Source organism: Esox lucius, chromosome 1, assembly GCF_011004845.1.
Source record: "Esox lucius isolate fEsoLuc1 chromosome 1, fEsoLuc1.pri, whole genome shotgun sequence".
NCBI classification, from domain to species: Eukaryota; Metazoa; Chordata; class Actinopteri; order Esociformes; family Esocidae; genus Esox; species Esox lucius.
The window spans coordinates 40,722,705-40,736,286 of record NC_047569.1 but is presented as its reverse complement, the minus strand read 5'-3'; positions in this window follow the sequence as shown (position 1 = coordinate 40,736,286).

Here is a 13,582-nt window from a genome sequence, read left to right as displayed (position 1 = left end):
AGTCAGTCTGTATAACAGGACCTAGCCTAATGTTGTGAAGGTCTGCAGTCTGAAGGTACAGTCAGTCTGTATAACAGGACCTAGCCTAATGTTGTGAAGGTCTGCAGTCTGAAGCTACAGTCAGTCTGTATAACAGGACCTAGCCTAATGTTGTGAAGGTCTGCAGTCTGAAGGTAGATTCAGTCTTTGCATGGGACCAATTCTCTCCAATGTCAGCACTGCCAGAATGCACGGGTAAATTAGGTTGCTCAGCTGGGATTTCAGGACCTAGTCAGCAAACATACACACACGGACACACACACATAAACACACACACCAGACATCACTCAAATTTAGAAGAGTTGAAGTGACATCATATATTGCATCTTACAGATGCATAAATACGTTCACATGCACTATGTTTTCCACTGTATGATTAAATTGGCTCCCACAGTACCCCTCCCAACTCCCTTGGACTTTTCCACATTTTGTTGTTTTAAAACATGAAATTATTGTCGATTCAGGTTTTTGCCACTTTTCTGCACAAAAAGTGGAGAAAAAAAGCGATTGATTCCAAATTTATTTAATTAATATATTGCTTGCGTTAGTATTCACACCTTTTGCCTCTGTCACACCTGAATGAGCTGTGGTGCAACCAAGTGTCATTAGAAGTCCTGTAATTGGTTGAATGGAGTTCACCTGTTTGCAGTTAAGGTGTTTCATGATTCAAGGTGCACCTGTGTCTGTGAGGTTCCACAGCTGGTCAATCATGAAGACGAAGGGACAGTCAAAGTAAATCTGGAATAAGGTCCTTCAAAAGCAACCATCATGGCTAGGATGTGAGAATATTTCCAAAACATTGAACATACTTTGGAGCACAGTAAAGTCCACTGTTAAGAAATAATGACAACCTGGCTCTATGAATCTGTCTATAACAGGGCATCCTCAAAATTGGAGTGTCCAGACGAGTAGACACTAGTCAGGAAGGCCACAAGGAAACCTATGGCAATTCTAATGTCTTCCACAGATGAGCTGGGAGACACTGTGCATATTATAACAAATGTCCAGATGCTACACAAAAGTGGCCATCACGGGAGAGAGGAAAAAAAGAAACTCTCATTGAATCTCGGCTAGAGTTTGCCGAAAGGCATGTGGAAGATTCTAAGAAGATTATATGGTCTGATGAGACAAAAATTGTGCTTTTTAGCTTCAACTCTAAGCGTTATATTTGGTTTAAAAGCAGCTTACAACCGCAAATCATCTCGAGAACACCAGGATGGTGAAGCATGGTGGTGGCAGCATCATGTCATGGGGATGCTTCTTATTGGCAGGGACTTGGAGACTGGTCAGGATTGAGGGAAGGATGAAGGGAGCAAAATATAGAGGTCCTTGAAGAAAACCGGATCCGGAGTACAAAGGACCTCGGAATGTGATGAAGATTCTTTCATCAAGACAACCAACAAAAGCACACAGCCATGATGACACTGAATTGGCTTCGGGACAAATATGTGAATGTCCTTGAGTGGCCCAGACGAAGCTTGAGCGTATGTGGAAAGAGTTGCAAATTGCTGTTCACCAAAGGTCCCCAGTTTACTTTCTTCAATTTTGCAAAGAATAATGGTAAAAAATTGCTGTGTCCAGATGGACTTGTGGCTGTAATAGCTGCTTTTGATTTCATGTTGCAACACAATAGAATGTGGAAAAGCAGGGTGAATACTTTTGAGAGCCACTGTATTCTGCATTATGTTTTGTGAAGGATATGACCTGCATATTTTAACCCCCCCATGAGCCACTAAGGGCTATGCCTCTAGATATAAAATTATATTTCAACTGTTGTGTGCTATGTTAGGTATGAATGCCTCTCTTTCTCTCTATTTATCTCTCTCTTTCTCTGGTACACTCCTTCAATCAACTTGCCATAGATACCCGATGTGCCAAACAAATGACCAGCTATCACTAAGTCTGCCCTGATAATGGATCCTGAAAGAAACCCAACCTGTGGCTCAAGGCATTCTGCCTCCCATTCCGCTGCTCCAAACCCACTGCCTTCTACCACCGGCCATTTATCAGCAGACGTCCAGTCGCTCCGCTGCCAGCCGGGTAAATCAGCACCTTGTCACTTTTGGAAATGACAATTTGAGTCACAGTCAAGTCTGAAACCCCGGCGTGCAGTTTGTTAGCACTCCTCACAGCCAGCCAAACACAGTCACAGCCTCAGAGCAAAGCCCCAAAATAGCACTTAGCCAATTTGACCGAGGCACAGGAGTTGGCTTGCAGACAATCTCAATGCAACAGACCACATTAGGACCTTACAACTGCGATGTGATTAAGGTTGTCTCCTGTCTTATTACGATGGGCATCCTGGTCAGCGCCATCAGCAGTGGATCCAGAGTCCCAATGGTGACCCATTCCTTTGTTAGAGCACTACCTCTGACCGTTCACACACTGTCGGTCTGAAGCAATAAGAATAACACAGACTGTTTTGTAATGAGGACTGTACTTTAATGTGGACTTTGCTGTAGTGTGGACTGTACTGTAATGTGGACTGAGTTTTAATGTGGACTGAGTTGTAATGTGGACTGAGTCGTAATGTGAACTGTGCTGTAATGTGGACTGAGTTGTAATGTGGACTGAGTCGTAATGTGAACTGGGGTGTAATGTGGACTGAGTTGTAATGTGGATGGTGTTGTAAAAGATTCATCCATGGTAATTGTAATGAGCGCAATGGACTATCTGATTCTGACTAGATAAACTCCAGCAGGGGTAGGCCATTTCTGTCCAAGTGTTTAGAAACACTTCTTGCTGTTATTTATTTCCACCTATTTAATTCTACAGGAGTTGTCCAGCCCTGCAGTAAAGTTTAGGGTATGTCAAAAATAAATCTATGTCCCAGGTTAAGAGAATGCAGGTGACTGGTTAGGATAATTAACATAGCTAGGAAGTTAGGAAAATGTACATAGCAGGTTAGAAGAATTAACATAGTAGGTTAAGAGAATTAACATAGCAGGTTAGGATAATTAACATAGCAGGATAGGAGAATTAACATAGCAGGTTAGGATAATTAACATAGCAGGATAGGAGAATTAACATAGCAGGTTAGGATAATTTACATAGCAGGTTAGGAGAATTAACATAGCAGGTTAGGATAATTTACATAGCAGGTTAGGATAATTTACATAGCAGGTTAGGATAATTTACATAGCAGGTTAGGATAATTTACATAGCAGGTTAGGATAATAAGGCAATCTGGTTATGAGAATGTATCTGCCTTTAGGGATTCATTAAATTATCCTAACCTTCTATGTTAATTATCCTAACCTGCTATGTTAATTATCCTAACATTCTATGTTAATTATCCTAACCTGCTATGTTAATTCTTAGGGAACATTTTAGATGACATGTTAAAATGACAAATCTTCTCGATTTGATGTGAGCTTCACTCTGTGTAGACCATCAGTTCTCAAAATAACTACTCACGCACCCTTAGACCTTTCTCCTTAAGGGATCTCAGATGTTTCACAATGTTTTTGCAGCCCTGATCTAGTTCACCAGATTCAACTAGCCGAGGGCTTGATGATTCATTGGTGTGCTGAATGTAGAATTGATCAAACCCTAGGACTGACAGAGTGTGCCCGGGGAGAGTACTGAGAATCAGTGATGGGGACCAGACTGCTCTGCGCCGATGCTGTGGTGAAGACTGATTAATGGTAAGCCACGGGCTTCCTGTCCTGGTCCTTTGGAGCTCCAAAATGGTGCACAATTGGGTTTTGTGTTCCAGCACCACTCACATAAAGGGTCCAAGTAATCGACTCAAACGTTTCCTTTGAAACAGTGCACCCCTTTTGCGGGCCAAGGACCTGGGTTGAGAACCACTAGGTTAATTGACTTGAGCCGGTTAGATAAATGGTGAACCATGCTTGAGGGGGTTGTTAAATTCAAGGAACTTTCAATACATTTCTTGGTTTTAGAGTAAACATGGTTGGACAATTCTGTGTTTTCAACTTATTAAAACCCTGATTCCCAGGAATCCTCCAACCGAGATCTTACAAAAAACAGGAAGTTTAATAAATTTTCCAACCTTAGATATAAAGACTTGTCTGAGTTCCCTGATCAAACGCCTTAGCCTGTAGCTCTGTAGTTTAACACAGTGCTGTGGTGTTTTAGTGCCACATAATGCCAAAAATGAAATTTGGTCACCATTACTTTAGTTTCCTGTGATAGTTATTCCCTTCATGGCTGTTGAAGCAGCATGCCCTTTGTTTTTAATTGATTGGAAACTACAGTAGTGCTTTCATAAACGGTGTGCTTTTTTATAGTTTAGTAATTACATATTAAATTGCCTCTGGAATATGTGAAGGCTTTTATTAGCAATGTTATTGTTGTCCTAACTGATTAGAATTTATGTACATATCAAACCAAATGTAATAGGATGTTGAGAAGACAAGGTCAAAGGTCATCTCAGAAAAGACTACTTCGATATTGGCTTTCCATTTCGTGATAAACAGCCTACATAATAATAAATAAGTTACAGTATCAAAAGTTTCAGGATTTTTTTTTTCCTGATGTAAGACTTGAGAAATTGTTTAACTTGTTTAGAAAAGCAGGAGTAAAAAATGTGAGGGAAAAACATAGTCGTCATTATTTTGTCAGTAAAATCCAAGTGTCACTTCAAAGTGTAACAAAATACCAAACTAACAAAAATCATCACCTAATTAAATAACTAATTAATCTGGCAAGCCAGGGAAACACTTGTTGGCAGTTATGCCATCCTCAGAACCAAAAGAGAAGTGCCAATGTCATGCGTGTGCGGGAGTAAGGAACCAGGTGCAGGCAGAAGGTGGTCGATTACAACTTTTTTAATTAAACAAACACAGAGTACAACCAAACACCAAAAGAAAGGGGCTGACTTAGCAGCAAAACGGTCACATTCATTGGGTAATCTGTAACTTAATTCTGACGGCAACACACACAACATCAAACAACAACACCAATGATCCACAAATGCGGGGAGCAGAGGGGAAACATTTAAACACTTACAAATGATGTGATAGGGACCTGGTGTGCATGGTTAAAGACGGGACACAAAACAAGTCCGGGATGTGTTCATAAGTGATGGGAAGTGAGAGTGCACGGAACGCTGTGTTAGTAAACTGTCAGAAACCAGGAAAGTCAAAAAACACAGACCAACATAATTCAGAAATCACAATTCCCCAACGCCAACCATCACACGAACCCAGCAAAAAGTTTAAACGTGTCACAAAAATAGTACACCGAAAAGAGTCAGCTGAAAAGAGTCAGTTGAATAGAGTCTGTTCATAAAGTACCCTTTGTTCATGGTATCTACACCCACACAGTCACAGCAATGCCCACATGGTCAATTCCATTCAGAATCAGAACCCATTCCCTGTATCATTTTGTTATGCATTATTGACTGGTCTTATTTCCTTTAAACTCTCTGTCCATTATTGACTGGTTTTATACCTTCTGTCCATTGTGGAGAAAACAAGTAGTCAAGTGCTTGCGTTGTTGTTTTTCCAAACTAAACCCTATTGGAATTGTTTCCAAACTAAACCCTATTGACTCTATGATCCACTTCTTTGAACCAGGGCCTTATGGACAAAGGTAGTGGTCTAAATACAGAATACTGTGACATTTGGAAGGCAGCCTATGTTTTATACAGTCTTGTTACAGTCTTTGTTTCTGATTGGCTTCAGCTGAATAGGCCCAAACTTCTTTATTTCCTATAATAGAAACTTTTAAACTGAATCCAGTTGTAAGCTTGGTCTTCACGGTGAATCATTTGTCTCATTGTCTGCATCAGTGGACATAGTTGAATCACTGTTCTGCATAACAAACAGAGACACTGTATCGTGTAGAGGATCAGATGGAGTGATTCAGACCTCCAATCTCAACAACTGAATACATGCCAAATGGCACCCTGTTTCTTTACTCCGTGCCCTCCTTATGTGGGCCTAAAAGTAACACAACTCTATTGTCCAATAAGATGCTATTTCAGATGCAGACATCAGAAGTTTGCAATCAAAGGGTCAACAGCTCCGTACCACCAGGAAGTGCTCCATGCTCCGTACCACCAGGAAGTGGTCTGTGCTCTGTACCACCAGGAAGTGCTCCATGCTCCGTACCACCAGGAAGTGGTCTGTGCTCCGTACCACCAGGAAGTGGTCCGTGCTCCGTACCACCAGGAAGTGCTCCATGCTCCGTACCACCAGGAAGTGGTCCGTACTCTGTACCACCAGGAAGTGGTCCGTGCTCCGTACCACCAGGAAATGGTCCATACTCAATTGGATTAGCCTCAGTACCCAACAGCCAGCAGAACATGGCAGCGCAGAGGAACAATGAATGTTTATTGTGAGGCTGCTTTTAAATAAGTGTAACTTCTGGCTTTCATTTTGTGTCTGTTCTTGCCCACAACGCCAGTGGCAGGTTACACCCAATCAAAGTGAGCCGGCTCATGTCATTCCCATCTCATTCACTCAGAATCCTTCAGTCAGATTTCTCACTTCCATTTTTTGTGTGCCAAATGACACCCTATTCCTGATGCAGTGCAATGCCTTTGATTAGAGGGTTAAGGGCCCTGATCAAGGGGTGACGACATTCATTTAGGAAGCAGGAGAGGAAATCAAAGGCATTAGGACTGTCTTATTCCAAACAAATTATCAAAGCAATCACTAAAGGAATATACATTTTTGCCATTAGCATTTCTTCAACTGAATGGTAGGTCAGACCCTAACCCATGGCTACATCACAACTGACACCAATTGTTTAATAATTCAATGCCTAAAGAGAAAGTAGTTTACCCCATTGTCCCAAATAATAATACAATAATACACAGGGAATAGGGTGTCATGTGGGATGGAGTCTTTCTTGTGTCCATTATTTTACTGGGTGATGTTTCCTTTCTGAGAGAAAATCGTTCTTTAGGATCACTACCATCCTTTGTCCCAGCATGCATTGCAGCCGAAACCAGCCGGGCTGGCCCACCTGCTCTAAATCTACACCGCATAATGACTGTCCCCAAAGTGAACAAGTATATATACATTACCTGAATGGCGTAGTCCTTGACTCCCCTTTCCTTGCTTCCTTCTCAAAGCCCATTGGGAGAAGATCAGAGGGGAGGGACCACTGGCTATCTCATTCAATGTATTTTCAGGAGACAAGGAGAGGGGAGAGTGGGGGTGAGTATAAAATTAAGAAAATGCTATAGAGAGCAGGTGGATCTGTAGGCCAGTTCAAAACAGACCCCCTGAGAGCTAAAACAGAGCTATGAGAGGATCTGACAAGTGTCAGCAATACGGTAACAGCGGTATCGCTCCTAAGTGTATTGCCTAGACCTGTGTTTCCCAATCCTGGTCCTCGGGACCCAAAGGGGTGAACATTTTAAGTTTTTGCCCAAGCGCTCACACACCTGATTCAAAGTAAAGACTCAATGATAGGTTGATTATGTCAATCAAGTGTGTGAGTGCTAGGGCAAAAACAAAAACCTGCACCCCTTTAGGTCCCGAGGACCAGGATTGGGAAACACTGGCCTAGACCAATCAAATCCTCTTGGATCTCCACAAGTGCACAGGGCTCAGGGGTCATTTGGTACCGATGCCATAGACCCTTTGTAACCCTGTTCGTGGATATCTACCATCATGTAGGTACTGTCTCCAAATGTACCGAAAGGTTGTTCTCCGGGAACAGGGATGGAGTTAAGTCCATTTAACTTCCCATCTACAGCCTGTGACTAACAGTCAGTCTATAGGCATGTTTTACTCTGAATACACCGTGATAACGTGTCTATACATTCCAGATTACTGCTCATTATGTCATTCAAGATTAGTTTCTCCTCTTCTCGCCTCATTCAGGCTGATCCCCTCAAACCCACTCTGTCTCTGGTACCATATCTTCGAGTCCACTGCTCTCCTGTCTTCAAGTGGAATGCTTAATGCAGAGAGTCTCTAGGTTCCCACGCCGCCCAGTGCTGTGTCCCAGGGCTCCAGAGTAAACCAAAGAACAGGGTCTATCTTAGATCTCACTCTTCTGATTTATTGCTTTTTGTTTTCTTCAGGAAGCTGAAGGCCAAGTAATTAACCTAAATGTTATGTGTGTGCAGTAACTTAAACGGCCCACTCATTCCCACCGGTCCACAGGAGCAAGTTGCCTGTGTCCCAAATGGTACCTGATTCTAACTGTTAAACTAACTGTCTGTCTGCCCTGTACCGGGTTCTGACTGTTAATACAACTGTCTGTCTGCTCTGTACCTGGTTCTGTCTATTAAATTGTCTGTCTGCCCTGTACCCGGTTTCAGCTGTTAAACTCTCTCTGCTCTGTACTCTGTTCTGTCTGTTAAACTAACTGTCTGTCTGCCCTGTACCCAGTAACTGTCTGTTAAACTGTCGGTCTGCCCTGTACCTAAATATTAAACTGTCTGTCTGTCCTGTACATGGTTCTGACTGTTAAACTGTCTGTCTGTCCTGTACATGGTTCTGACTGTTAAACTGTCTGTCTGTCCTGTACACGGTTCTGACTGTTAAACTGTCTGTCTGCCCTGTACACGGTTCTGACTGTTAAACTGTCTGTCTGCCCTGTACACGGTTCTGACTGTTAAACTGTCTGTCTGTCCTGTACACGGTTCTGACTGTTAAACTGTCTGTCTGCCCTGTACACGGTTCTGACTGTTAAACTGTCTGTCTGTCCTGTACACGGTTCTGACTGTTAAACTAATTGTCTGTCTTCAATCTGTAGTCAACATAGAGCCCTTTATCACAGTCTTCCCTTAATTCAGCCTCCAACTCATTTGCACACACTCAACCACACACACTCCCCATGCATACACTCAACCACACACACTCCCCATGCACACACTCAACCACACACACTCCCCATGCACACACTCAACCACACACACTCCCCATGCACACACTCAAACACACACACTCCCCATGCACACACTCAACCACACACACTCCCCATGCACACACTCAACCACACACACTCCCCATGCACACACTCAACCACACACACTCCCCATGCTCACACTCAACCACACACACTCCCCATGCACACATTCACCATGGACCCACTCAATCATATACACTCACCATGCAGACACTCAACCACACACACTCACCTTGGACCCACTCAAACATACACATTCACCATTTACACACTCAACCATACACACTCACCACGCACACACTCACCATGCACACACTCCCCATGCACACACTCAACCACACACACTCCCCATGCACACACTCAACCACACACACTCCCCATGCTCACACTCAACCACACACACTCCCCATGCACACATTCACCATGGACCCACTCAATCATATACACTCACCATGCAGACACTCAACCACACACACTCACCTTGGACCCACTCAAACATACACATTCACCATTTACACACTCAACCATACACACTCACCACGCACACACTCACCATGCACACACTCACCATACACACACTCAACCATACACACTCCCCATGGACCCACTCAACCATACACATTCACCATTCACACACTCAACCATACACACTCACCATGGACCCACTCAACCATTGTTACGATGTCTAGGCTGGATGGTATAGAGACCAGTAACATAAAACTCATGCAAAGTAGTGCAGTGTAAATGAATAGTGAGAACAAATGACACAGACAACCAAATCTACCGTCAAACATAAAACATTTATTATGAATGCAAGGTAAATGGGTTAGGGAAAAGGGGCTGAGCTGGACCCAAGGAATGAAATAATATAGTACAAAAAAAACTAAATTAACCTTGACTGCCTTAAGAACCGCTAAGCTGACTACTAACCAATACAGAAGTACAGTGGGTGGTCCGCTCAGTTCTAACTAGTGTTTTTAGTCCTAGTTTTCCTACGGGTTGTATATGCCCAAGCGTGACTTGCTAAAAAAAACCTTTTCCCAGGGACAAACAAAAACACAGAGGTTGAACAAGGACTAAACAGCAAACAGCAAACAATTGACTAGACAACACCAAACAAAACACCCCAGCAATACTCACATGAAAGAGGATTTTTCCATTGTTTATTTACCAAGACACAAGCATTTAACCACACCCCGAAAATGTCACCAATTACTTGTAAAGAAAGACACCACACGGCAAATAAATGTGCAGTGACTAGGAAAGATCCAAGAAGAAACCTTGAGAGGAACTCGGCAGGCCAGTCATCTCCTGGCTGTGTCATGTGGACATGATGAGTACATGACCTTTTAAGACCACAACATTCATCAAGATATTTCCAGGTTTAGCTGACCAACAGGTCAGTAAATAAAGACGGGGGCAGGTAAGCTGTTGTCATGACAGCAGGAGTCGTCAAGCAGGATTATGATCAGCAACATGACCATGCAGACTTTAGACTGGGATGCTTAGGAGTCATCAGGCCAGGTCCTGAGGCTTGGTACCATGGCTCAGGCCCTCCTTTGACCCAACAGTACACCGGAGAAATAAGAGGGAGCACAGAACCAACAGGACACCGGAGAAATTAGACGGAGCACAGAACCAACTGGACACCGGAGAAATTAGACGGAGCACAGAACCAACTGGACCCCCTGAGAAATTAGACGTAGCACAGAACCAACTGGACACCGGGGGAAATTAGACGGAGCACAGAACCAACTGGACACCGGAGAAATTTGAGGGAGCACAGAACCAACAGGACATCGGAGAAATTCAAAGGAGCACAGCTAAGACCCAACAGGATGCTAGATAAGACAGGATAACGTCCAGATGGGCCTGACTGTCCCTTAACGCTCAGCACATAGACTATTGCAGCATAGATGCCAGACACACTCAAACCCTATTCCCTACATGGCGCACCACTCTGACTTGGGCTGGGTTGAGCACCACAGAAGAAACTACAATGTCACTTCAGACACACCAGATCTAAGGACTTAGTAAAAGTTGCTCGTTTAAGATTTAGTCTATAATTACGTTTATGCAAATGCAAAATGTGTGTCAAACAGTGAGGCGGAGCAATTTATTCAGCAAGTGAATTGTCCTTTATAAGCAAATGAATGAGGGTGTGAACGTGTTCTCTAGAACACCAAAGGAGAGAACGTTCTCTTCTCTGTGGCCAGATTGATGTCTTTAATCTCCCTTTCATTCGATTAGCGTTTTTCTTATTCCTGCCCGGTTTATTTGAAATGTTCTAATATTTAATGGAAATAAAAACTGCTTTAGGTTAGCATTGATCCGTATTGACATTTTTGGAATCAAGGGATTCCTACATGTTGCTAAAGAGCTGCAAACAATTATGTAACAATGCATTTGTAAATCAATAATTTCAAAAGTTTTTATAATCATATCCACACACACAAAGATGAGAATAGCAAGATGAAATAACAATACATAACCATAATTATGCATCCTGGCAAATGAATATGCATGAGAGAGCATTAAGGTAATTCAATAATACAATCTGGTCACCAGTTTTCTATCGACTACACTCCATAATATATCAAATAACATCATGTTGTTACATCAACTGACTTCATGTTGTTATTGTTGTTAGTATTGTTATTACTATATCCAACATCATGTTTTTTATACCAGCTAACATTGTGTTGTAATACAAACTAATTAAATTATTTTATTTATACAAACTTCATGTTGTAACTTCAGCTTGCATTTGATAATTGCATTTGATAATGCATTTCATAAAGCCCTTTTTACATCAGCAGTTGTCACAAAGTGCTTTTAAAGATGACGTGTAGTTCCTGTGAAATCAACTACACGTCATGTTATTTTATCAACTGACTTCATGTTGTCATATCAACTATCCATCATTTTGTAAAATTAATTAGGCAACATATAATGCATTGAGGTGGGTGAGATAAGTTAGGCTTTATAAATCACATCTACCCCGGTTGCCTAAGGAAGTTGATTTACCCGTCACAAACACAGGAAAACATGGAGTACACAGAATGCAGCATTCAGCGCCAACCAGCTCTTTAACGCACTGACAGTGTCCACCCCATCGTTACTTCAGAAATCATTCACTGTCACAGCGCCTTAGCTAAAGCCTGCTGTGCCTATATGCTCAGCACAGACCTTTTCATATCACTGAAACACTGACGGATTCTTACATTCCCCAATAACCAAAACAAATCCAAAAATATTTACTCAGACATGAATGGAGCAAGCAGAGAACTGACAATTGAAACAAAATGGGTGGGATTCCGGTGAGGGTACTGAAAGCCTCTGTGTGGAGGCCAAGCAACTCAGGTGGGATTCCAGTGAGGGTACTGAAAGCCTCTGTGTGGAGGCCAAGGAACTCAGGTGGGATTCCAGTGAGGGTACTGAAAGCCTCTGTGTGGAGGCCAAGCAACTCAGGTGGGATTCCAGTGAGGGTACTGAAAGCCTCTGTGTGGAGGCCAAGGAACTCAGGTGGGATTCCAGTGAGGGTACTGAAAGCCTCTGTGTGGAGGCCAAGCAACTCAGGTGGGATTCCAGTGAGGGCACTGAAAGCCTCTGTGTGGAGGCCAAGGAACTCAGGTGGGATTCCAGTGAGGGTACTGAAAGCCTCTGTGTGGAGGCCAAGCAACTCAGGTGGGATTCCAGTGAGGGCACTGAAAGCCTCTGTGTGGAGCCCAAGCAACTCAGTTAGGGTCTCAACAAGCACAGACAATATTTGCATGATAACAGACAACCCGAAGTAAGAATTAACGCACAGAATGATTAAAAGTAGAGCAAAGTTTAACAAAAGCTCCCTGCTGTATGAAAGCAAGGTGAGAGAGATGAGACTAGGTGTTGCTCTGACTGCTAAATCCTGAATGGACCCTTCCTTAAGTCCACTCCATCCTTGGCACACGTGTCTCTGCCCTTTGAGCAAGTGTGCCAAAGCTGAGGGAGTGAAAACAATTAAGGGTGTAGGGGCTAATTAGACCCTCCAGTCGCCCTTTCCAAAGAGTATGCAACAGTTCTGCCTCCACAAGCAAAGTGGACTCCCATAAGGCACTGCGTTGTTTTGGAGCTTGCACAATTTCACACAAAATAATGGATAGGTGTGTCTAATGACATGACACATGTATTTGTTTATGTCTGATTTCAAGACTTGACACGTATACAAGAGGAAATACCTCCTACAACAACTGTTCAATTGTTAATGGGTTTCATTTCTTTGAAATGTCACATCCTGGCATGAAAAGCCTGCTACTCATGTGTTTGTTTGCATTAAAATAAATGGCAACATACCAGAGTTCCGGACATTCCTTTTAATTCTTTTTTTTTCTTCTGTCGTGCACTTGATTAGTTGGCTGTGAAATTGTTTTTCTTTATCTTTCCCTGCCTTTGAGCTCCCAGGATGTCACAGAAGACCGTGTTAGGACTGAGATGTTCTTTAGTCATTCATTTTACTATCCTAAAACAAAAATACGTTGTTGAGACCTTCTCTCTAGATGACATTATGGTCAAAACATTTTGTCATGTTCCCCGAAGGTCTGTTTCCCATAATGCAGCTTTTCTGCATTAAAAAAGGCTTTCCAACTACGGTACACTGGTATTTCCGGGGTCAGTTAATTACATTCTTTCATCATCGAACAAATTGAAAATTATAATTTTACTC